The sequence below is a fragment of the Mirounga leonina genome, unplaced genomic scaffold (assembly GCF_011800145.1).
Source record: "Mirounga leonina isolate KUSES-001 unplaced genomic scaffold, KU_Mleo_1.0 Mir_174, whole genome shotgun sequence".
Lineage (NCBI taxonomy): Eukaryota > Metazoa > Chordata > Mammalia > Carnivora > Phocidae > Mirounga > Mirounga leonina.
The window spans coordinates 3,183,703-3,207,925 of record NW_023270451.1 but is presented as its reverse complement, the minus strand read 5'-3'; the positions used below and the strand labels follow the sequence as shown (position 1 = coordinate 3,207,925).

At 45.3% G+C, this 24,223-nt stretch overlaps 1 long non-coding RNA gene across 4 annotated transcripts in view; it reads left to right on the top strand.

Moving 5' to 3' along the window:
- Nucleotides 1-22,573, top strand: part of LOC118020638 — a 32,537-nt gene extending 9,964 nt beyond the window's left edge. For 3 of the 4 annotated variants that reach the window (XR_004681972.1, XR_004681970.1, XR_004681971.1), the window contains 4 exons: nucleotides 170-291; nucleotides 11,640-11,842; nucleotides 12,756-12,831; nucleotides 21,597-22,573. This is a non-coding gene — a long non-coding RNA (uncharacterized LOC118020638). The remainder of the gene's footprint in view (nucleotides 1-169; nucleotides 292-11,639; nucleotides 11,843-12,755; nucleotides 12,832-21,596) is intronic. The other variant, XR_004681973.1, reaches the window with a different exon arrangement.
- The last annotated feature ends 1,650 nt before the right edge of the window (nucleotides 22,574-24,223 follow it).

Below are 24,223 nucleotides of genomic sequence, written 5' to 3'. Positions count from 1 at the left end.
TGGTGTTTACTATTGGCATCTGGTGGGTAGAGGCCGGGGATGCCGGTAAATATCCTGCCTTCAGATGCATGGGAAGATTTATCCAGCCCCAAATCATAGTGATAGGAGTCAGAAACCCTGATGGAGGGCAACTAATTTCTAGTTTTCTTTCTTTCTTTTTCATTTCCAGAGAATGAACCCCTAACCCCCAGCAATCTTTGTCATCGTGGGCTTCTTTCCTCACACAGAAACCCAGTAAGAATGTGGCGGGGCTGTGAGAGCCGTCATCCATCACTACGCGTTAAACCCAAGGTCTTTGTCCTTTCAATATATGAAAGCCAAATTATGTTATTGGGTGAATTTGTAGAATCAAAGGAAATGAATATAGTTCTTATGCAATAATCAAGTCATGTGGTCGCCTCTTTCTCTCTGAATCCCTTACAGACCATGGCTTACCTACTCTAATGGGAACGTTAATCAGGGCTAAGACACCCATGCTAGATAGCTCCTATTATTCCCAACTTACGGATGATAAAAGTGAGGCACAGAGTGGAAGTAAAGCACGGCGCCCTCCCTTTGGTTTCTTATATTCCAAAGTTATCAAACACCTGGCCTCAGCCATTGCACAGGTTGTACACTGCACAACTGTGCCACTTTTAAAGGAGCACCATTCACAGGACAGACATAGATTTATTGTGACAGTTTTCTAGGCAGATGGCACAAAAGTGGCTTGTTCGAACAAAATCAGGACCATGAAGCAATTTTCTAATAGAAGTAAAGTTTCCTCAAGAAAGTACGCCTCTCCCTAAAGCTCATGAAAGTGCTAGATGGACCAGCAGCAAAGAAGGTGGTTATTGATGACTCTCTGTATGTTAGCAGTTCAGCTGGGAGCTGTGTGGGAAATAGAGTGCCTTGCGTGATGGAATAAATAGAACAATCCTGCTATCTAAATTTGGCTGTTCATACTTCTGTTACGGTTTAAGTCATCCTAAGCTTGGCTTGGAGGAGGAGACATTGACATGTATATCAGTTTATAAATTTGGCAGCAGGAGGTGCAAAGAGTGTCGTTTCAATTATGGATTGACCCATGATTGATTTAGCAACGTATGTCTCCTAGTGTGTGATCAATGCCAAGAAATGGCAGGTGCCGGACTTAGGAGAGTGAGGGCAAATGTTGGAGCATTGATCAGCTGACGTGCTCCATGTAGGCCCCATACAGGGAGCATCAAATCCAAGTAAAATACTGTAAGGTGGGAGTGATAGTATCCTATGTGTTAACAGAACCTGTCTGAGCTCTCATCCCTTGTGCCCTTGTGGCGACGTAACCATCTTTATAACACACGACACTACTCTCTGTTCCGACTTGGTTCTGAATCTCTAGTGTGTTCCATTTCATGGTGCTTTTAGGGGGGAAAGGCCTCACCGATTGCCTCAGTTGAGAAGTCTTTAATTTTTCCACCTATGCAAATACCTTGGCATTCGCAGACTCTGGCTAAGCAAAAAAAAAAAAAAAAAGTCTCTTCTAATGCCTAGTAAATAGTCAAGTTTGGGTGGGAGGTGGGGTATCTAAAGGAATTGCAACCCTTGTTTCATAATTGGAAACAAGCCACTCTTCATAATTGGAGAGAGGTTGACAGACTGGCCCGGCCTGGCCCTGCGCCGGGTCGCATAGACTGAGTAGTTGCTTTCACCAGGAGTGGGGAGAGATGTGTGTGTAGTCGGTGATTGGAGAACAGGCTAGCCCTTGAGAAGGGGCTGTTCCGATGTGCAGATGATAAATGCCAGGCCAGGGTTGCTGCTGTGGCAGTGGAGGGCTTGGGGCAGAGGAGAAATTTGAGCTGGGCTGGGAAAGATGGTGTTGGGGGGTTGGGGGAGGATGTGAACAGCCCGTGGGCAGAGTTTGCATGAGGGAGAGTGGCCTTAAGTGAGAGCCTCAAGTCAATAAACAATAATTCCCGGGGCGCCTGGGTGGCTCAGATGGTTAAGCCTCTGCCTTCGGCTCAGGTCATGATCCCGGGGTCCTGGGATCGAGCCCCGCATCGGGCTCCCTGCTCCGCGGGGAGCCTGCTTCTCCCCCTTCTTCCTGCTCGAGCTCTCTCTCACTATCTCTGTCTGTCTCAAATAAATAAATAAAATATTAAAAAAAAAAAACAAAGACAATTCTTTAAAAAAATAAATAAATAAACAATAATTCCCTACAACAGAGCTCTTAGTGGAAAATAGGCAAGTCACAAGGGGATTTGGAATCAGGAAGGGTTTGAAAGTGTTACACAATGTTTCCAAGATTAAAATCTACAGTATGAGATAACTTGAGTATAATACTGTGTGTTCTTCGGCAAGTGGCATAATTCTTTGAGAAATACCTTTTGTCAAGAACGAATCTCTAAAATGAGGGCTCTGTGGATAGGAGCTCATCAGGTGAGAAACTTGAACTCTTCAAGATTCTTTAACCATCTGGCTGGCATGTTTAGAAATGGCACCCGACTGTACTGATAAAAGGGAGCTCTGTGTTCGTGGTTCACTCTAATACTCCAACTCTGGGTTGTTTTCAAAGGCAAGTTAAACAGATTTTTCATCCTAAGTAGGATGAGCACATGGCTGAGTTTGCCTGGGGAGTCCCGGATTATACAAAATTATTAATAGCTTGTCCTTTCAGTCTCAAAAGTGTCCTGGTTTTGGTGATAAATTATATGGCTACTCTAATTCTAAGTGATTCATTGTGGACTTCTTTTGCTTACTCTGCAAATCCTCAGTGACCAAAAGGGATGCTTCCACCTCAAGGATATTTGTCCACATGTGCATTCTGTGCTTTTGAAATGGTTGTATTTTTTCCCCTTGCATATAAAGTAATTTTTACAAAGCATTTGGAAGAAAAACAAGCAGCATAAGTGAGTTAACACAAACATAGAAATAAGTGTTAGTATTTGATAGAATATTATTCTGATATTCTATCTAACTATATCTATACCTATCTATCATATATTTACATATTTTTAGATCCCAATCTCCGAACTAAATGACTTTACTCAGAGGAGCATTCCATATATACATATATAGATATGGATACTACATAAAATTATATATTTAGAACTATATTACAACGTGGTCAACATAGATGAAATCACCCTTTTAAAATAATCACTTTTTAAAAAAGGATTTATTTAAGAGAGAGCGCACACATGTGGGGGGAGGGGCAGCGGGAGAGGGGGAGAGAATCTCAAGCAGACTCCACACTAAGCACGGAGTCCAGCACCGGTTTCGATTTCACAGCCATGAGATCACGACCTGAGCTGAAACCAAGAGTCAGGGATGCTTAACTGATTGCACCACCCAGGTGCCCCCTTTAAATAACCACTTTTAAAGACTGCATTGTATCCTAGTAGTAAATGGCTGTTCTTAAAATATAATATATTTAAATCCTCAATTTGGAGCATTTAGGTTGTTTCTTTTATATATTTTATTAACAATGTTAAAATAAATGTTTTCTATAGCTAAATCTTTTCTCACATTCATGGTTATTTGGGGTGCTTTCCTCTAAATGAAGTTGATAAGTCAAAGGGGATATATGCATTTAAAATTTTGAATTTGTCAAACTTGGCCGGCGTGTGTGAAAATTCCCACTCCTTGCCTCATCTGTGGTGTATCTTTAATTCTTTTTTCATCTTTCAGCCTGACAGGAAAGAATTTCATCTCTTATTTATTTCAGTTGTATCTCTGATTATTGATGATTCTTATTTATTTTTTAATAAATTGCTCATTTTTCTATTAGTGTTCACCTTTCTCTTATTGAATTATGAAAGCTCTTTATATATTAAATAAAGTAAACCTTTGTGTTCTAGGTTGCAAGATTTTTTTCCTGATTTACTATTTGGCTTTTAATTTTATTTCTGGTGGATTTGTGTGTGCACATGTGTATGTATGAATTCAGAAGATTTTTTATGCCATTACACCTATCAGTCTTTTCCTTTGTGGAGTTATATACTTCTTAATTTTTTAAAAATTTTTAATTTTTTTAAAGATTTTATTTATTTATTTGACAGAGAGACACACAGTGAGAGGGGGAACACAAGCAGGGGGAGTGGGAGAGGGAGAAGCAGGCTTCCTGCTGAGCAGAGAGCCCGACGGGGGATTCGATCCCAGGACACTGGGATCATGACCTGAGCCGAAGGCAGACGCTTAACAACTGAGCCGCCCAGGCACCCCGGAGTTATACACTTTTTTAAAGGACCAAGTTTTCATCAATTAACCCGTGAAATTTTCATAATCCAATCTGGTGCTCTCAAACCCCTTGAGCTCCTTGTTTCAGATTTACCAGTGCGGCCATTATGTTAGCTGAGGTGCAGTTTTGTTTCCCTTTCTCCAGTTCAGGCTGTCTCCCAGAAGGGGTTTGATCACTTCACAAACTAACAGATAAGTTACTGCACGTAAGAGCTGGTGATAGGCATTCTTTTTCCTCAACCACAAAACATGTATGCCTCCCTTCATGAAAAGCTGTAATGGGAATTAGAAAGGACTAGTTTGTTTAGATTCTTTGCGGAGTGAATCATCACTGCCCCATTGATATGCTTTATAATTGCACTGATGTGTTCTCAGGAAAACTGTGGCATTAACCCTAAGTTCTAATTACTACGCCAAGAAACGCCATGGCCGGCCCTATCTCCCCTGAAGCCAGCAGCTTTCCATGGCACGATGCCCCTGGGCTTCGTGGCTGTGCTACTTCTCTGGTGAGGAGGGCATTATAGGCAAATGCACAACTCGTTCTAGCCAGGACTGCTGGGGGTGAGCTTGTCTCTGGCCTTCTCTGCTGGCATGCCGGGCTGAGCCACACGTGAGCCTCAATCCCTTCTTCATCTCTCAAGTTAGACCTGTGCATCCTGCTCTCTCCGCGGCCCGCTCCCTGGCCTGTTTGGCCCTCTTGGTGTTTATTCTATGGAGCAGGGAGAGAAGAGAATCCTCTTCCACTTACAGACCTCAGGGAAGTCCCCTGGATTGTCCTCAATCCCTCTCCCCTTTCACCCAAAGTCTTTCCTGCAGGGTGATGGAGGGGAGGTCTTGAGCACCACTGAGGGTTGAGCGTAAGATCAATGATCACCATCACCATGATGATGACATAGGGTGACCTGCCTCCGTTCTCTGCTGTCAGAGCTTTTCCCCTGCTGCTTAGCCGTGCGGACTCCAGGGGCCAGCCCAGATGCAATCGCAGGCTGCCAAACCCACCAACTGACACCTTCTCCAGAGAACCCTATCATGGTGGGAGTGTGGGGATGGGGACCAAGGCCCTACCTCAGCAGGTCTTTGCTCTCTGGTTTTGCCAAGAAATTATTAAAACATAATACATGCAGGGCGCCTGGGTGGCTCATTCGGTTGAGTGGCTGTCTTCGGCTCAGGTCATGATCCCAGGATCCTGGGATCGAGCCCCGCGTTGGGCTCCCTGCTCAGCGGGAAGCCTGCTTCTCCCTCTCCCTCTGCCTGCTGCTCCCCCTGCTTGTGCTCTCTCTGTCAAATAAAATCTTTAAAAAAAATAATACACACAATAACTGTAGGCTAACCTGCTGCTATCAGCAGGGAATTGAGGGTTTGCTGCCACTCTGGGAGCCAGACCAGGGACTTGAAAATAGATTTTACTATGGAATGACCTTATCATGGATCTGAGCGGTCCCTTCCCCAGAGGCTGCCCTTTTAGATGAGGTCCATCAGGGGTCCCCTCAATTTGAGAAAGACACACTCTTTTCCCTTCTGCCTCGTCAGTGCCCTTTGGTCTCTCCCTATTCTCTTATCCAATATCACAGAAGCCGAAGAACTAATTTGGCTGCAACACAACCCTCCTCAGAGTGCTGGAGAGGGAGAGAAACCAAATGTGAGCACAGCCCAAACCGTCTTAGTGGGCAAGGCTCATTCGTAAATAATTTTAGTCTTGTTACCCGTTCACTAATCATATAGCCTTCCCGATGGGTATTGGCAACATGTCAGATGGAGCTCACTCATGAAAAGACGCCACAGTTTCCAAACCCCATTCTGGCTTCTCGAGAATCTGTGAATTGGGGAAACCAGCTCTACTAAAGGAACTATAGACCCTTTTTTTTTTTTTCTCCTTTTGAGGGCCGGGGTGGGGAGTGGTAGAGCAGAACAACATCTATACATTTATGCATTCAGGAAGCATTTGCTGAGCTTTCCTCTGTGGCAGGCGCCACCGGAGGAGTGGGCAAGAGAAATCCTGAATGCGTGATGTGTCCCCATTTTGCAAAGGCATTTCTCAGAGTCGCTAATGACACCTCCAGGGCGCTGAATGGTGGCCCCCAAAGATACTAGGCGCTAATCCCCGAAAACTGCATGTACTACCTATGGTAGTGTGTGGTCAAGTCTTGCAGATGTGATTGAGTGAAGCAGGTTGGGTTGGAGAGATTATCCTGGATTATCCAGCTGGGTCCTAAATGCCATCACCTGTACCCTTTTAAGAGGGAGGCAGAGGGAGATTTTACAAGGACACAAAAAGGGGAGAAGGTGATGTAATGATGGAACAGATAAAGATTTGAAGGTGCTGGCCTTGAAGATCGGGGTGATGCAGCCCCAAGCCAGGCAACAATAGCAGCCCCCATAAGCTAGAAGAGGCAAGATTGTCTCCTAGAGCCTCCAGAGGGGGCACTGCCCTCTTGACACCTCGATTTTGGACTCCTGGCCTCCGGAATTATGAGAGGATAAACTGTTTTAAGCCCCCCAAATTGTGGTAATTTGTTACAACAGCCCCAGGAAACATAAAACATCCTTGCATATAAAATGGGGACAAGGGTCTAGAGGACAATTTTCAGGCAGGTGGAGTCACAGGTATCTGACCAAGTCTGTTTATTCATTCCCTCGGCAAATATTTGTTGAGTGAGTACAGCGTTCCAGGCATAGGAGATAGAGAATAAGGCTGACGATGTCCCCACTGACACCGGGGTGGAGGGAGGGAGCAGGTAATAAAGAGGTAAATGAGAAATACAAACCAGGTACCTTTAGTTATTGGTGTGAGTGCTTTAAAGAAAACAAAACAAGGTAATGTGGAAGTGGGGAGGGAATTATTTTAGATTGGGCAGTAGGAGGGCCTTTCTGATGAGGTAATCTTAGAGCTGAGCCCTGAATATCAAGAAGGAGTTACCATCTGGACAAAGCTTTCCCATTGGCAAGAGTTGTAAGTGCAAAGGCCCCGAGATAGGGATGAGCTTAATGTGCTTGAGCTTAATTGTGCACAGAAAGACCAGATTCCTCCAAGTCAATGTGGAGAACCAGCTCTCACAGAGGGCTGCAAGGTTCTGTTGGAGGCCCTGTCCTGGGCAGTTTTCTTTGTCTATAACTAAATTGGAAGTAAACATATGAGTCATATAAATCAAGTGTGGGTAACATAAAGCTAGTAGGACATATTTAGTTAGATGTCAGGGATTGGGTTTTAAAATACCTTGGCAGGTATGAACAAAACTCTAAAGATAAAATTTGACAGGGACAAAATGTAAAATTATTTGCCTAAATCAGTACTTGTATGAAGGCTCTAAAACTCAGTATCAGCAAACAACCTGATGGTGAAACACTTTACGACTTTTTTACAGCATGGAGTACAGCTCAAGAGAGGAGGCAGCCACGGGTCTGTTCCTGGAGTATTGAGTGGGCACGCCATTTTACGGGGCCACAGAAACAATTCATTCATTCATTCATTTATTCATTCAATGAACAAATGTTCAGTGGACACCTTCTATGTACCTGGCACTGGTTAGGCTGTGGGGAGACAACACTGAATAGGATAAAGCACTAGCTGACCTCAGAGTGCTTCTAGGGAGAAGAGAGACACTCTAGGTTTAATTTTGTAACTGTGATCTTTCTTTCTGCATTAAATTTTTTTCAGATTATAAACTGGTAATAAAAGAGCAAAATCAAACATCACAGAAATATATAATATAGATGGGCGCCTGGGTGGCTCAGTTGGTTGGGCGACTGCCTTCGGCTCAGGTCGTGATCCTGGAGTCCCGGGATCGAGTCCCGCATCGGGCTCCCTGCTCGGCGGGGAGCCTGCTTCTCCCTCTGACCCTCCTCCCTCTCATGCTCTCTGTCTCTCATTCTCTCTCTCTCTCAAATAAATAAATAAAATCTTTTTTAAAAAAAGAAATATATAATATAGAAAAGAAAAATCCCCTGTTAACTCATCTTGCTTCCCCAGAGATAGCCACCGTCAATAGGTTTGTGCATTTTCTTCAACTTTTAAAAATACAGCTGTCTAATATTTTAAAAACATAAAAATAGAACCATAGTCTTTTTAATTTTTTTTAGCTTGATGTATCTTAGACATCCTTCCACATGAATACAAAGAGATCTACCCTGTTCTTTTAAACGGCTGAGTCATACTCCATTTTATGAATGTACCACAGTTTAGTGTCTTATTGATATGTGTACTGTTTCTACTTTTCACTATTATAAACAATGATACCACAGAACTTGTTCAGCATGACCTTTCCAATGAACTGGTGGGAGTATTTCTTTCTAAAGGATACATTCCTGGAGGTGGAAATGTTGGGGCAAAGGGTCTGAAACATTTAAACGACAGCTGGTGCCATACTTCCTACCATTCAGGTGGAGTCAAATCGGAGTGCATGTTTTCTTGCAGCCTCAACACAGGATTTTATCAATAATCATAATCTTTGCCTGTCTGACAGGCGGGAGACAATCCTATATTGTTTGCACGAACCATGTTCGGCCTACAACCGAGGTAACAGGTATGCAGGGATGTGCAGGTCACCTGTGCATGTCAGAGAGGCCACAACTGCTGAGGCCTGAAATTAACCAGGCGGGGTGTGGTAGTAGGTGACCACAGCATGCCGGGCAGCTCACACTGCAAGTGCAAAGGCCCTGTGGTGAGAGCGTGCCTGGCCTGTCAATAGGACCGGAAGGGTTCCCAGGGGAGCAAAGAGCAGGGAGCAAGGGGAAGAGTGAAGAGGAGGCAAGGGCTAAACCTTGCAGGGCCTTGGGGTTCATCTTGTGGGTTTTGGTTTTTATGCCAAGAGAAATGGAAGCCAATTGAAAGTTTTGAACAATCTGACATGATCGGACCGGCATTTTGAATAGATTCCCCTGCCTGCTGTGTGGAGAACAGATTAGGAAGAGGAGAGACTGGAAGTGAAGAGAACATGAGGTAGCTTTTGGCTTCCAGGTGGGAGTGGTGGTAGTCTGCCCTGGGGTGGAACCTGGACTAGGGTGGAGGCCCAATGGGTGTACCCTGGAGAGAGTGGGTAGACTTAGGAGAGACTTAGACCTTGATAGGGCTTGATAGGAATTGATGGGAACTGAGGCTTGGCTGGGCTTGGGTAGGGAGCATGGCATCCTGGAAGACGCTCAGGCGTGTTGGACAGACTGACTGGGAGTTGTCATTAGGATGGTGTGAAAATAGCAGGCGAGGATTAGCCAGAAACGTGAAGATCGGGAGGAGACAGAGGCTTGGCAGAGCAGTCTCTCTGCTGAGTTTCCCCTATGCCCACGGCTCCACCCGATGCAGGCTGGCCCTGGGACTCCGCCACACTGGCCACAGGTGGACTGGGAGAGTGCCGGAGCCCCGGCTGTGATGCGGTCTGGTGTGAAGTCCGTCCTTGACGGGGACGGTGCCAGATGGAGCTGACGACCTCCTTCGGGGAGTGACAACATCTGGAACTAGGGACGTGAGAAAGGTCACACGAGGAGAGGGCAGAAAGTGGGAGTCATCAGCAAGGAAGAAGAAGTGAAGAGCGGAGCTGGGGCAGAAGGAGCGGAAGGACCGCAGAGCATGGGAGAGGACTGACGGGTCCCCCCTGCACGTGGCTAGGGGACAGAGCCAGGCTTGCTTGCCCAGCTGTGAGGCTGATTGGGTGGGGAGGGGACCCAGAACAAGGCAGTGACCTTCTTGAAGGCTCTGCTCTGTCTCCTCAACCATGAAACAGATGCCACAATATCTTTTTCTTCAGCTCACGAGGATTAAAGAGGCACATGAGAGAGTCAAAGAAATTATTTGCAACACGTAAGACTACTAGAGAACCAGTATCTAGAATTGAACTGGGAAAAATCTACAAATCAATAAGAAAAAAACCCAGCCAACCCCATGGGCAAACAAGCAAAAGACTTGAACAAGCATTTACCGAAAGAGGATAGAGCATAGCTCAAAAATATATGGAAATAAGATCAACATCATTAATGAGGGAGATACAGTGAGGTTCCCTACGCAACAACACAGATGAATCCTATAAACGCAGTGTTGAGTGAAAGTAGTGAGATCGAGATGAATGTATGAAGTAGGAGTCAATGTATTTAAAGTTTTAAACTACCATTAAAACTATAATTAAATACTACACATGCATATCAGATTGGCAAAATTTGAAAAATCTATTAATACCAAGTGTTGAAGAGCGTGTGGAGAACCAGGAATCTCAATGCTGCTGGTGGGAATGTGATGAGTATAAGCATTTTGGAAAACACTTTAGCATTATCTAGTAACCTGAAGGCAGGCACATTGCACAACCCAGTAATTCTATTCTTGGATATACACCTCTAAGAAGAACTTCTCATGTACACTGGAATGCATATACAAGCTTGTCTGTAACTTTGTTCATCGCCTCATGCTAGAAACAACACAAAGATCCATCAACTGTAGAGTGAATACATAGATTGTGATACATTCACACGATGGAGTACTATACAGCACCAAAAAATGAATGAACTATGCTGTGGGGAACAACATGAATGAGTTTTACAAACACAATATTGAACAAAAGAAATAATACGTACTATACACTTTTACTTTAAAAATTGGTGGGGCGCCTGGGTGGCTCAGATGGTTAAGCGTCTGCCTTCGGCTCAGGTCATGATCCCAGGGTCCTGGGATCGAGTCCCACATCGGGCTCCCTGCTCCTTGGGAGCCTGCTTCTCCCTCTGCCTCTCTCTCTCTCTCTGTCTCTCATGAATAAATAAATAAAATCTTAAATAAAATAAAATAAAATAAAATAAAAATTGGTAACACTAAACTCTATATAATGGAGTTTATGTTGTAGAGCATATATTGTTGAGCAAATTATCAAGAAGAGTAAGGAAGCGATGATCACAAAAGTTGGAAGGCTGGTTGCTTCTGGGGAGGGGAGGGTTCTGGGATAGACAGGGATACTTGGGGCAGAGGGGGTCCTGCAGTGCTTGAAGGTATTCTATTTCTTGACCGAGGAGGTCGTTATCCTAGTGTTTGCTTTGTGATTGTTCATTATACTGTACATTTGTTTTGAACACTTTAATCTAAGAGTATTTTATTTCACAATTTAAACAGGTTTAAAAAAAAAAAAGATAGCTAACACTTGTAAAATGCTTGGCACAGCGCCTGGCCCGTATTAAGAGCTCAACAGATGGCAATTTTATTTACTGTTATAACCCAGTTGTTAGAGCCGCGCTGTATCCTAAGCAACCTTCCAGCTCCCGGATTGAGCGCGAGTCTCCATGAAGCCTGGCTTTGAGGTGGAGATTCTGGACTCCTCTCTTTCCCAGGGTGGCCTCCAAATAAATCTCGTTGCTCAAGACAGCACTTCTCACTTGATATGTGGTGGTTTACTGCATTGTCTCAAACTCTACCAAAGTGTGTTGCCAAATTTTGGCAAGATATAAAACTTTTTTTTTAATGTCGCTGTTGCTAGGCAATTCCAGAAATTGAGATTGCTGAACTGAGCACCACGTCACGTGCATACAGCCAGAGTCCAGCCTGCTGCTGGTCAGAGGTCAGGGGCCAAAGGTGGACCCTGACCTCAAGCTGGTGCCAAAGACATGAGGACACGTGAGAACTTGACCTGCTGAGAATCCATCGGGGAAGAAGAGCCACACCCAAACAGTGCTGATTCAGGTGAATCCCAAGATAACTGAGGATGCCATTGAAACCCTTCCAGGATATAGCCCCCAAATCCACAGGAAGGTTGACAGTCCCTGATTTAAAGGAATCTGAGAATATCTCTGCTCCTTGCACGCCTAATAATGGAATCCCCATGCCATGCTTATGGGAGGGGCCATTGTATCTAATAGCGAATTATATTAACAGCTAATAAGTATGGGGTGCTAATCATATGCCGGGCATGGTGCTAACGTTTCAGCAATTCAGTAACTTGCTGCAGGTCACACAGCCGCTAAGGGCTGGAGCCAGGAAGAAGGATCATTCTCACTCTCTGGTTCTAGAAGGAAGGCAGAGCCCAATGTTTAGAAGTCACGTGGGGGGGGGCAGGTTTTGGTACTGAGAAGCAAAAAATGTCCTAATAGTGAAATGGGGAATTCTAGGGCACAAGAAATTCTCTCTCTCTAAGCAGAGGCAGCAAACGTTTCAATTTTAGTATATGTGCTGCCGAAGCGAGCACGAGGCAGCAAATGTCTCAGAAGAGATTCTTGCATTGGATGGCAGGTTGGACCGAATGCCTTTCAAGGTCCTTTCAAAGAAGCCATAATTGTTAAGTCTGAGTCTTGGTAGAGCTTCACATAAGGGGCTGTGCTATACGCTTATTTTCATTTAAAATAGGAACCTCCAAAGTTCAGTGCATACCCGGACGTGTGAGCTATTTGAGTTCACTTTCATGTGGATGTTCATGAACTTCCTCAGAACTGGTGAGGCACGGGAAAATGATGTTCCCTATGGGGTTGTTTTCTTTCAGTCTTTTAGCTGACAGTAGTTGTAAAGAGGCTTTCTGCCCGGCAACGAAGTAGCTTTCTTAGCTTTGGAAGAGAAAGAATTTGCATTCTACACTCTCCCACACTTATTTCTTTAATTTCAGACCAGAGGTGCTGATCTTTTCGCACGGACTCTCCGGCCACCCCTCCTGCGATCGGCGTGTGTCATCTGAGGACAACGTGAGTGGTCTTAACAGTGGCATCGGGGAGCATCAGGGGTGTTTAGAATCTACCCTTTAGAACTGAAACGATATGTCTGGCTTTGTTTCCAGGGTTACAGAAACTTCTTTGGTCTATTTCCATGACTGTGTCCAGTGGAAATGCATTACTTTCTGCTTTTCAGACTGCGCTACCTCCCTCCAGGATAATGGAGGCATACAGTGGCATCTCTAGTTGGGAGTTGGCTTGGGTCGAGCCTTTGCATTACCTGGCAAAACCGGCTTTATTTTCTAAAGCAGTTTTAGGGTCATAGAAAATTTAGTTGTAGAAAGTACAGGGTTTCCCGCTACCCCTTGTCCCCACAAACGCACAGTCTGTCCCTCTGCCAACATCCCGGACCAGAGTGGTACATTTGTTATAGTCCATGGACCTACGCTGACGCCTTATTATCATCCAAAGTCCATAGTTTACATTATGGCTCACTCTTGCTGGTGTGCATTCTCTGGGTTTGGAGGAAGATATAATGAAATGTATCCACCATACATTTCATTCGCCTAAAAATCCTCTGTGCTCCGCCTATTTATCCCGCCCTCTCCCCAACCCTGGTGACCACAAATCTTTTTACTTTTCCACAACGTCACAGAGTTGGGATCCTATGGTATGTAGCCTTTTCTGATTGACTTCTTTAAATACACCTTACTAAAGTAATAAGCATTTAGGGTTCTTCCATGTCCTTTTGTATCTTAATAACTCATTTCTTTTTAGCGCCGAATAATTCTCCATTGTCAGGATGTACCACAGTTTCTTATTTATCCATTCATCTACTAAAGGACATTTTGGTTGCTTCCAAGTTTTGGCAATTGTGAATAAAGCTGTTATAAGCATCCATGTGCAGGTTTCTGTAGAGATGAGTTTTTAATTCACTTGGGGAAACACCAAGGAGCGTGATTGCTGGATATATGGAGAGAGTGTATTTTATTTTGTAAGCAAATGCCATCCTGTCTTCCAGGGTGGCTGTCCCATTTTGCTTTCCCATCAGCAATGAATGAGAGTTGCTGTTTCTCCATATCCTCACCAGGATCCATGTTCTGGATTTTGGTGATTCTAATAGGTATGCAGTCGTTTCTCATTTTTGTTTTAGTTTGCAATTCCCTCATGACAGAGATGTTGAGAATCTTTGTGCTTATTTGCCATCTGTATAACTTCTTCCGTGAGAGGTCTATTCCTATCTTTTGCCCATTTAAAAAACCGGGTTGTTTGATTTCTTATTGTTGAATTTTAGGAGATCTTTGTATATTTTGGTTAACAGTCTTTTATCGGATATGTCTTTCACAAGTATTTTCTCCCAGTCTGTGGCTTGTCTGCTCGTGCTCTTGAATGTACACTATTTTAACAGTGCTCTATTAGATGTTGTATGAGCATATAAAATATATTTAAGACAGAATTTCATGCTTTTAAGTTGCTTATTGGGAAGTACCTATTTCCTGGATACAGAAGGATCCCCATTGCTTCTTTTATTGGCTAATAGTGAAACTCTTGTGGGGTTGGGAAACACTCCAGAGAATCAGTATATTTGGGAAACTTGCTTGGATATTATTTTATGTGCTGAGAGTTCCATGATAAATTATACTTTGGTGGCTTTATGTATAGAAGAGCTTGAGACTCTGACTTGTCTGGGCGGACAAAATGTTATTAGCATTCTAAGAAATGTCAGTGGCTGAGATTTATATATTCCCGTACAGGCTCCTTTGACTGATGTGACCTCACTGACGTTTCACAGTGACTTATCCAAGGCAGAAGCATGGCAGTTGGGCCAAGGGAAAGAAATTTTATTCTATTTATACGTACGGCCTTTTTAAAAATGTTGAATTATTTGAAAATACTTAACCGAAGGGGATCATTTCTGCTAGTACAGAGTCGCAGGTAGAACACCTCACACGACTTCACATTTGGAGTCGGCGTTTGCTTATTATGCTGAATTGCACAATGTCAGCAAATGAACAGGACATGCTCTAACTTCAATCAGTATTATCCAGAACTCTTCAGTGTAGTCATTCATAGGCACACAAACCAACAGAACAAAACAGGGCCCGAAAACCCAGTGTGGACTGGATGTTGAGTGGGCTCAGTCTGGACGCACTGTGTCAGCATTAATTCACGGTGCCAGCGCCATCTTAGAGCATGATGTTCAACTCTAAATCTTAAACGAAAAGGAGATTCCAACGTTTAGCAGACTTGTGGAACAAACACTAGGGAGACAGAGTAATTTGTTAAGGCAGACAACGAGCTGGACCCAATATCCAGGACAGATGCTCTTTAAAATTGGTCCAGTCCCAAAGAGGAAGAAAGAGTCCAAGGGTCCACATGTGCCATTCCTCGGAGAAAGCCAGAGACTGAGAGAGGGCAAGGTAAGGCAAGAAAGAGAGGGGATGGTTGTATCTCTGACCAGGAAGATATGCTGGGTCACCCAACTGCAGGCCCCTCTTCGTGGTCTGATACAAGTCTTCTTCAAAATTGACCAAGCTGCGAGGTTCCCAAAGGCAAAGATTAAAAACAGGAGCTGCAGAACGTTAATGAGGACATGTGGTGTCTGCAGCTGGGGCTCAGTGTGGTGCAAAGTTCGTGGGTGTGGAATCTCCACAGGCATGGCTCCCAGTCTCAGCTGTGTCCTTGTTAGTTACATGACCTTGGGCAACTTACTTAAATCTCTGGGCCTTTATTTCACCATTTGCAAAGCCAGAATAATAATTTCTTCCATTCAGTACCATCGCAGGGATGAAGAATAATTTACATCAAATACCTGGCTCATAGTAGGGGCTCAATAAATGTTAGGTGATTTAAAAAAATCATCCAGGCCTTATTCCATGTGTTTAATGAGTTCACTGTAAGGAAAGCTCAGATGCACTTTAAATACACTTCTGCTTGTATTGCTTCCTTTGGAAATGAAATACTAATGTATTATCTCCTTAAGAGTTTTGGTAAGTAATATAGCTACTAAGGTGCTTTTGGTTGCAAGCAGGAAAACCCTCAATTTAAATAAGCTTTAAAAATAAAGCAATCGTATTTGTTCATGTAACTGCAATGTCCCATGATAAATGTCAGATTCAGGAGAAGCTTGATCCAGCAGCTCCATTATATAGTGAAAGATCTGGTTTCTTTTGTTTCTGCTCTGCTGCCATGGTATCAGCTTTATTCCAAGTCTGCCTTCCTTTGTAGCTATAAGATGTTTGTCAGCAGAAGTCTAGGTCCATCTGTTAGAATTGGGCTTACTCTATGTGATGGAAAATCCACTATTACAGTGGTTATAACAAGATAGATGTATATTTCTCCCCCATGTAAGAGAACTCCAGAGGCAGGCAATCCAGGGCTGGAATGGTGGCTCCATCATGTCATGGGCCCAGATGTCTAACTTGAAATTCCACATCTTAGGGCGGGGCTCCCTTTCTCAAGGTCACCTCAAGGTCCAGAATGAGTGCTGGAACTCTCACCATTACCTCTGAATTCTAGGCAAGAGGAAGTAACATGAAGAAGTCTTGCCCCCTCACTTGTAAGGAGACTCACCGGAAGTACCACACAACCCTTTTGTTTATATTTCATTGGCTGGATCACAGTCACATAGGGCAGTGGCAAGACTGGGAAACAGAATCTTTTGCTGGACCCGTGTGCCTAGTCAGAAATTGAATTGTTCTTATAACCAAGAAGAAAGGGAGAATGGATATTTGAAGGCACCCACTCCTTATTCAACCCAGCTGGATATGGTTATTATTTGGGGTGGGGGGGCTTCCATAAAAGGGAATAAATTTTTTTTCTTAGAAGACCCCAGGAAACATAGCTCATATCTCACTGGCTCAAAGTGGGTCTTCCACCCGCTCCCACAGCACTCACTGCCGGGGAGCGTGTGTGGGAGATGGTCAGTGCTGACTGGCTTGAGCACATTAGCGCCCTCTCCTGGAACTGAGGGTGTGGCGAGCTCCCCCCCCCCCCCCCAACGACCCAGGGACCCTCAGGGACCCATTAGGAAAAAGGAAAGGGGGCAATGAATGTCATTACAAAGTTGTCCCCCCCTCAACACACGCTCCCGGGTCCTCTTTTCACTACGCTAAACAATTCTAGGATTTCTAGCCTCTTGATGAAAGCTGTGAATTTCAGATTCCTCTTTATCTTTATGATCGTTTGTGAATCTTCTCCAATCTTTCCTCACTCACACAGGGCACAGTGATGAGCAGGTAAATCTCCAAGCCTCTCTAAGCCTCAGTTTCCCCACCTATAAAGTGATGAGGGTCATAGCATCCATCTTCAGAGATCAAATGAGAGGATGCATGTAGGCTTGGTGCACAGTGACCATTTAAAAAAGGTTCAATAATAAACATAATAATACATCCTGATTCTTGGATCCTATTCTCCTATGTTTTTCTCTATCACGCTTGTGTTTCTTTACCTGGAGCCTTAAAACTCTCTTTTTTGCTCTACTCCAGCTTCTGTTTCCATAGATGCTTTTCTCTCCTTAGAAATTCTTCTCAGAAACATCCTTGTGTCTATTTCTGACCTCATCTCTAATTTGCCAAGGTAGCTTTCAGTGCCTGGAGGTATGACAGTAAGAGAAAATGATTTGGGAGTGCAGAGAGGAGAACGGGAGCTGTGAGGAGCAGGTGGTGGGAAGCCCGCTATGGACCCCACCTGCGCCGCAACCTCACCCCTGCTTAACCAGATGTTGACTTCTTGTTCCCAGGCTGGGTTATTTGGAAAAGGAAGAAGAATGTGTTCTATTTGTTCATGTGGATTTACATAAGAAACACATTCTCCCTCTTCAGGCTATGGAGCTCATTTGTTGACAGACTGCTGAAGAGTTGAGCTCATGGGTTTATTTAGTTTGGAAATTCAAAGGTCGAGGCTCTCTCTACCTTGAGAAAGCCTCCACCAGGTGCATCTAAGATGGTTCGTCCTCACCCTCTTCCCTCCTTCCAGCCTTCCCTCCTTTTTTTGTCAAGGCCAGAGGGCTTGGGAGGATTCATACTCAAGTTTCCCACACAAAGAGCTGCTCACTAATTCCTGCCCTTGCCCACACTGGGGGAGACCGAAGTTTCCGAGTGCTGCTTGCTGCTCAGTCTTCATAATCAGGGAGGGATGCCAGCTAGCGGCCATTGCCGGCCACTCTAAGCACTTCACACGTATAATAATAGCAATGGGAACAGCCGACTGTTAATATGGTGTTTACCACGTGCCACGCATAGTTGAAATCATACGATTATATGTTAATTTATGTTATTTCTCTTCGGAAGGAGTAGCTACCAGCATCCTTATTCTATAGATGAAGACCTAGACTCAGAAAGGTTAAAAAACTTGCTCAGGGTCCTTCAGCTCGTGTCAGAGCCTGGATTCGAAGACAGTTGGGCTCTGTGGTCTTAACCAGGAGACTGCATTACCTCCCCATGAGGGGGCTTTAGTATTCTTAGCATACCCATTTCATAGACAAGGAGACTGAGGCACAGCCAGAAGAAGGACGCCAGAGCCTGGTTCTTATCTGCTACGTCATGCTGCCGCCTCCAGGGACGTGTGGGAACATCTCCCGATCCCGCACTTCCCGTGGGAAGTAAGCTGAAGACATCACCAGGCTGGAGCAAGTAGTGGCAAGGCCGAGAACGCAGACACCCTCAGTCCTGGTCTTGCTTCCGAGGCCCTTGTCATCAACAAATCATGTCCCTGGCACCAGGGGCCCCACTGGCTTGTGCTTTTGCTGCTTCCTGATCTTCATTTTCACCAGGGCTATTAGGGTGTCCTGGGTCCCTCAGGGGACTTGGAAGCATCAGACACCACACTCCTAGTCCCACTGGTTAAATAAAGGAACTAGCAAGAGAAGGCATCGTTTAAAATGTGCTTCTTTTGGGACGCCTGGGTGGCTCAGTTGCTAAGCATCTGCCTTTGGCTCAGGTCATGATCCCAGGGTCCTGGGATCGAGCCCCACATTGGGCTCCCTGCTCAACAGGAAGCCTGCTTCTCCCTCTCCCACTCCCCCTGCTTGTGTTCCCTCTCTCGTTGTCTCTCTCTCTCTGTCAATTAAATAAATAAATAAAATCTTTTAAAAAAAATAAAATGTGATTCATTTATTTATCCCACAACTCGTTCCCTCAAGGACTTGTGACAGTACACAGAAATGCCTAACCTTCTAGGAAAGAACATCAATCAGGGCTGTGTGATGATGTGGCCGGATTCCCAGCCCATCCCATTCCCCTCCCCAGGGACCTGGATGGATCCCACCATCCTCCTGCCCAGAGGTTTCTTTATCTTTATGGATCGTTTGTGAATCGTTGAGATTGGCGATCACATATCCCTGGTGGCAAACGTCAGTGACACTTCACGTAAAGCTCCTAGCACTGGCCTGGCCTACAGAAGGTGCTCAGTGGCTCAGCGGATGATAATGATGATGAATTTTCACTCCCAGGCAGAGAATGACGCGGTAGTGGCTTAACCAGGGGCAGCAATGGCTAATGCTCACCGAGCACTACTAGGTGCCAGGAGGGTGTTGAGCTCTCTGCATGGATCACCTCACTTAAGTCTCACTGCAACCATGTGAGATTGGTACTCCGATAGCCCTAATTTGCAGATGGGTAAACCGAGGCCCATAGAAAATGTTAAGAGCCCTCCCCAGGGTCGCAGAGCTCATGATCTCTAGCCAGGCTTCACACCTAGGCAGGCAGGCTCCAGGGCCCTTGCCACTGCCCCTCTCGCTCTGGAAAACTGGTTGGACTCAACATCCTTGTAACAGTCCTTGTCAGCTGAGCCTTTGACAGATCCTGGGCAGCAGTGAGTTCAAGAGAATGTCTACATCTTGAGAAGTTCCTGAGGAGCAGACATTCTGAGGGTTCAGTTAGTGCGGTGTGGTGTGGTTTCTCTGTCGGCCAAGATGGGATAAAAATAACAGATTATCGAAGGGCTTGAACTGAAGTGTTCATGACCTTGGCTCAGAAAAGGGGAGAACAAACAGGGGAATAGGTCCAAGATCCACCTTAGGAAGGGATCTTCAGGGGGCGCTCACTCGGTTGAGCATCTGACTCTCGGTTTCGGCTCAGGTTCTGATCTCAGGGTGGTGGGATTGAGCCCCATGTGGGGCTCTGCACTCAGTGGGGAGTCTGCTTCTCTCCCTCTGCCCCTGCCCCCATGCACGCGCTCGCTCCCTCTCTTTCTAAAATAAATAAATCTAAAAAAAAGAGAAAGGGATCTTCAGTCCACTTGAATGCACGGACATATGGATGATGAAGGACCCAAAATTCTCTGTGTATCATGGCTGCAATAATTTTAGTCTGAAAAAGTGTCAAGGCAGTGAAGTTCCTGTTTTGGCTATTTCAAAAAAATGAATATATGGCACCCATAGGATACTCAATGCACATCCCTTTTATTGTGATTTTTGCCTAAAATATTGGCCCTCTAAACTATCTGGCAGGAAGCACTCCTAAAGCCCCCCATCTCAACCACCATCACAGCAGAATGATCCAGAAAGGCCAAATATAGCATTTGTGCCATTTCTGCACGGTAGACATTGTGTGATCATAATTGTAAAACAAGCAGGATCCTCAGTGGTCCAGCCTTCTGGGCTCATCCTCTTCTTGTGAAGTGGAGTAATCGGCAGAGTTCCGTTCTGCCCTTCTGTGCGATCCGAGCACTCCTCAGGATTTCCAGAGACTGTCTCTGAGGGCTACTGGTCTCCTGCTCAGTCCACTGGGGCTTGAGCTTGTTTTCCCTGCCCATGTCACCCTCTGCTGTACAAAGCCCCAATTCCCTTATCCTTTGTGCCTTAGCTTTGTGCATGGTCTAAGCAGAGGAACTGGGGCACAGCAGAGTAGAGGCAGTAGGAAAAAGCCAAATGTCCTGTCCCTTATCAGGATTACTGACCATGTTCCCTTAAGGCCCTGGCTTGGCATCACCTTCACGGGCTTGCTCTTCCTCAGGAGCTGCTGTCTGCCCCGCTGACTTGTTCCTCCAACCCTCAAATGCCAGTTACTTCCTTACAGAACAGAGTTTAGCTCATTCTTCATTTTCCCCTTTACTTCCCAGGCCACTCCCAGAGCTTGATTTTCTCACCCCTAAAGTCTCATCAAGGCTCATATAGCATGTTTATTTTCTTTTTAAGATTTTATTTATTTATTTGAGAGAGAGAGAGAGCACAGAGGGAGAGTGAGAGGGAGAAGCAGACCCCCACTGAGCAGGAAGCCTGATGCGGGACTCGATCCCAGGACCCCGGGATCACGACCTGAGCTGAAGGCAGATGCTTAACCGACTGAGCCACCCAGCATCCTGGTGTCTATTTTTTTTTTAAAGTGACCCCAAACAGAAGATGGCCATATGATATGACTAACTAAGGGATAGAGGCACCGAAAACCAGGGGGAAGAGATGGCTGTCGGCTGGCATGGCCCCCCTGGGCTTTCAGGAGAGAAGGTGGAAGTGGGGCTGAATAAGAGGGGTGGGTGGGAACGGATGAGTGGGGGGCGAGGAGGGGGGTGTCACAGGGAGGAGAAACAGCCTGAGCACAGGTGCGGAGCTGCCGCGACCCTTGGCCCCTGGGATGGACAGGTGAGCAGGCTGGCAGGTAGAGCAGGGGTCCTCCCAAATGGGAAGGAGAAGCAGAAAACCGAGGACTGTGGATCCCCTGCCAATTGTTTTCTGGTAGCTTCTCTGAAGTGAGTGTGTTGATTGCGGTTCCCTGTGTATGAGACACTCAACAATGTAAACTGCTAGGATGCAGCTCTCTAATTAAGTCGATTTTCTTACAACATGTGTTTGTTTATTACAGAGAGCTGTGATAACACAAGGGAGTCGTGTCAACCTCGTCTCATGCACCAGCTGAACTCGGTGACACCAGCAACTTGGATCCCGACAGACGGGGTGTTACAACTGCACCTCCAGGGAGGCTGCCCAGGGCTGGACCGCGCTTCTCTCAAGGTGCTTTGTGTGCACTGTGGGGCAGCTTGACCTGAGCGAAGGCAGCAAACGCGCCTCGAGTCGGAACCCCAGCCGGAGTCAGTAACACAGTGGTTCTCAAACTTCAGCCTGTGCCTGAGTCACCTGCGAGACGTGTTAAAACATAGAGTCTTATAACCGCCTCTCCCCGGAGACTCCGATTCAGTTGGTCTTGGGCTGGGATGGTGATTTTGCATGTCTAGAGAGTTCCTAAGTGCTCCTGGTTGGGAGATCACACTTTGAAAACCACAAGCCTACTCCAGCAACTTGACTTAGACAGCTCTTCCTCTCCAGGTCTTCTGTGCCCTAAGGGACTTCAGAGCTGGGGAGAAAAGGGAATGGAAGCCAAAAGATGGAAACAACCCAAATATCCATCAACAGGTGAATGGACAGGCAGAAGGTGGTATGTCTATACAGTGGAATACTATTCCACCAGGAAAAGGAACTCGATACTGACACACATTACAACATGGATGAACCGGGAAGGCATTATGTGGAAAGGAAGCAGCCAGCTGGGGCCTGCTGGGGCCACATGGTGCACGATTCCACGGATAGGAGATGCCCAGAAGAAGCAAATTCGTAGAGACTGAAAGCAGATTGGGGGTTGCCAGGAGGTAGGACGGAATGGAGAGCCACTGCCTATTGGGTTTCCATTTGGGATGATGCAAACGTTCTGTAACTAGACAGAGGTGATGGGTGGACAACACTGTGAATGTACCTAATGCAATTGAACTGAACTCTTTAAAATGATTCACATGGTCAGTTTTATGTCATGTGTGTTTTACTGCAATAAAAAGTAAAAAGAGTGAATGGAATGTTGTTGGTTTTTTTTTTTTAAGAATTTTTATTTATTTATTTGACAGAGGGAGAGAGCACAAGCAGGGGGAGGGAGAGGGAGAAGTAGGCTCCCCGCCGAGCAAGGAGCACGATATGGGGCTCGATCCCAGGACCCTGGGATCATGACCCGAGCCGAAGGCAGTTGCCCAACCAACCGAGCCATCCAGGTGCCCCTGGAATGCTCTTTTCATTCAAATTGTGGAGCCAGTTGTAAGGCTTCCAGGATAAAGTCTGGAAATGCAAAGGGCCTAAACCAGTGGTTCTCAGCCCTTATTCTGTGAAGAATCATCTGGGGAGTTTTTATAACACACCCTTGTCTTACTCAGGTCCACATAAGACCAATTAAATCAGAATCTCTGGAGGTGAGGTCCAGGAACCAAAAATTTTAAAATTCACCTCCAGACCACTGTAATACACAAGCAGGATTGAGAACACTGGCGGAAAATCTCAAGGGCCGAGAGGGCTGACAGCCCATGTGCACACCGACTTGGGCTTCATCCTAGACGATGCCACATCCATCTTCTCCTAAGGTGCCGTGCAAGTGGTCTGGAGAGCAGAGCGAGAAGGCTTTGGACTCAGTTTGAAAATCATTCCCACTAGCAACTTGCTGTGTGATCTTGGGCAAACCAGCTCACCTCTCTGAAATTTGTTTTTGCCTATGGAAAGCAGGAGTCTCTTTTCTCCTTTGTTTTTTTGTTTTTTAGATTTTATTTATTTATTTGTCAGAGAGAGAGAGAGAGAGAGAGAGAGAGAGAGCACGCACAAGCAGGGGGAGGGGAAGGCAGAGGGAGAAGCAGGCTCCCTGCTGAGCGGGGAGCCTGACACGGGGCTCGATCCTAGGACCCTGAGATCATGACCTCAGCTGAAGGTAGACGCTTAACCGACTGAGCCACCCAGGCGCCCCTCTTTTCTCCTTTGGAAAGAACACATTCCAGAGGGTTTCTGTGAGGCTTACATGAGACCGGCTGGTTTCCCGGTTATAACAAGTGTCGGACACTGCTTTTTATCTCCTTCTAGACCGGGAGGGAGACACCACGCCATATTTGCGAGAAAACTCTACCACCTCAGTGTCTTGTACTGTGAGTTCAAGTTTCTCCCTCCACCTGAGGAGAGGGACATGTTTAGATTGAGAATTCGTGATAATGGCCTCTCGAATCCATAATATGCAAGTAGAGGAGGAAATCCTTTCTGTGTTCACGTTCAGACTTTCTTTTGGGTCCCGAGCTTTATCATGATGTGAACATACTCTAGGCTAAAAACAGGTAAGTTCACACAAAAATTCCTAACAATAAATAAAGTTGTTTGCATTTTTTTCATGTTTCTGTTCAGCCCCTATTCGTAGGTAATGTAGGTGATATATTTTTATTCCACTGTAATTATGGCATTGATACACTCTTAAATTGTGCTTTTTCTCACTCAGTGCTTTATCTTCTGCATTCGTCATGTTTCTATAGTTCTTTATTATTGACATTTTATAGGCTACATAGTATTTGTTGAGTAGCCTCACTATGATTTACTTTTATATTCCTCTATTGTTAAAGCCTTTTGATTGCTTCTAAAGTTTCAATATTGCTTTTAAAGTTTTGATATTAGAAATTGTGCACAATGAAATTATTTCTGCAT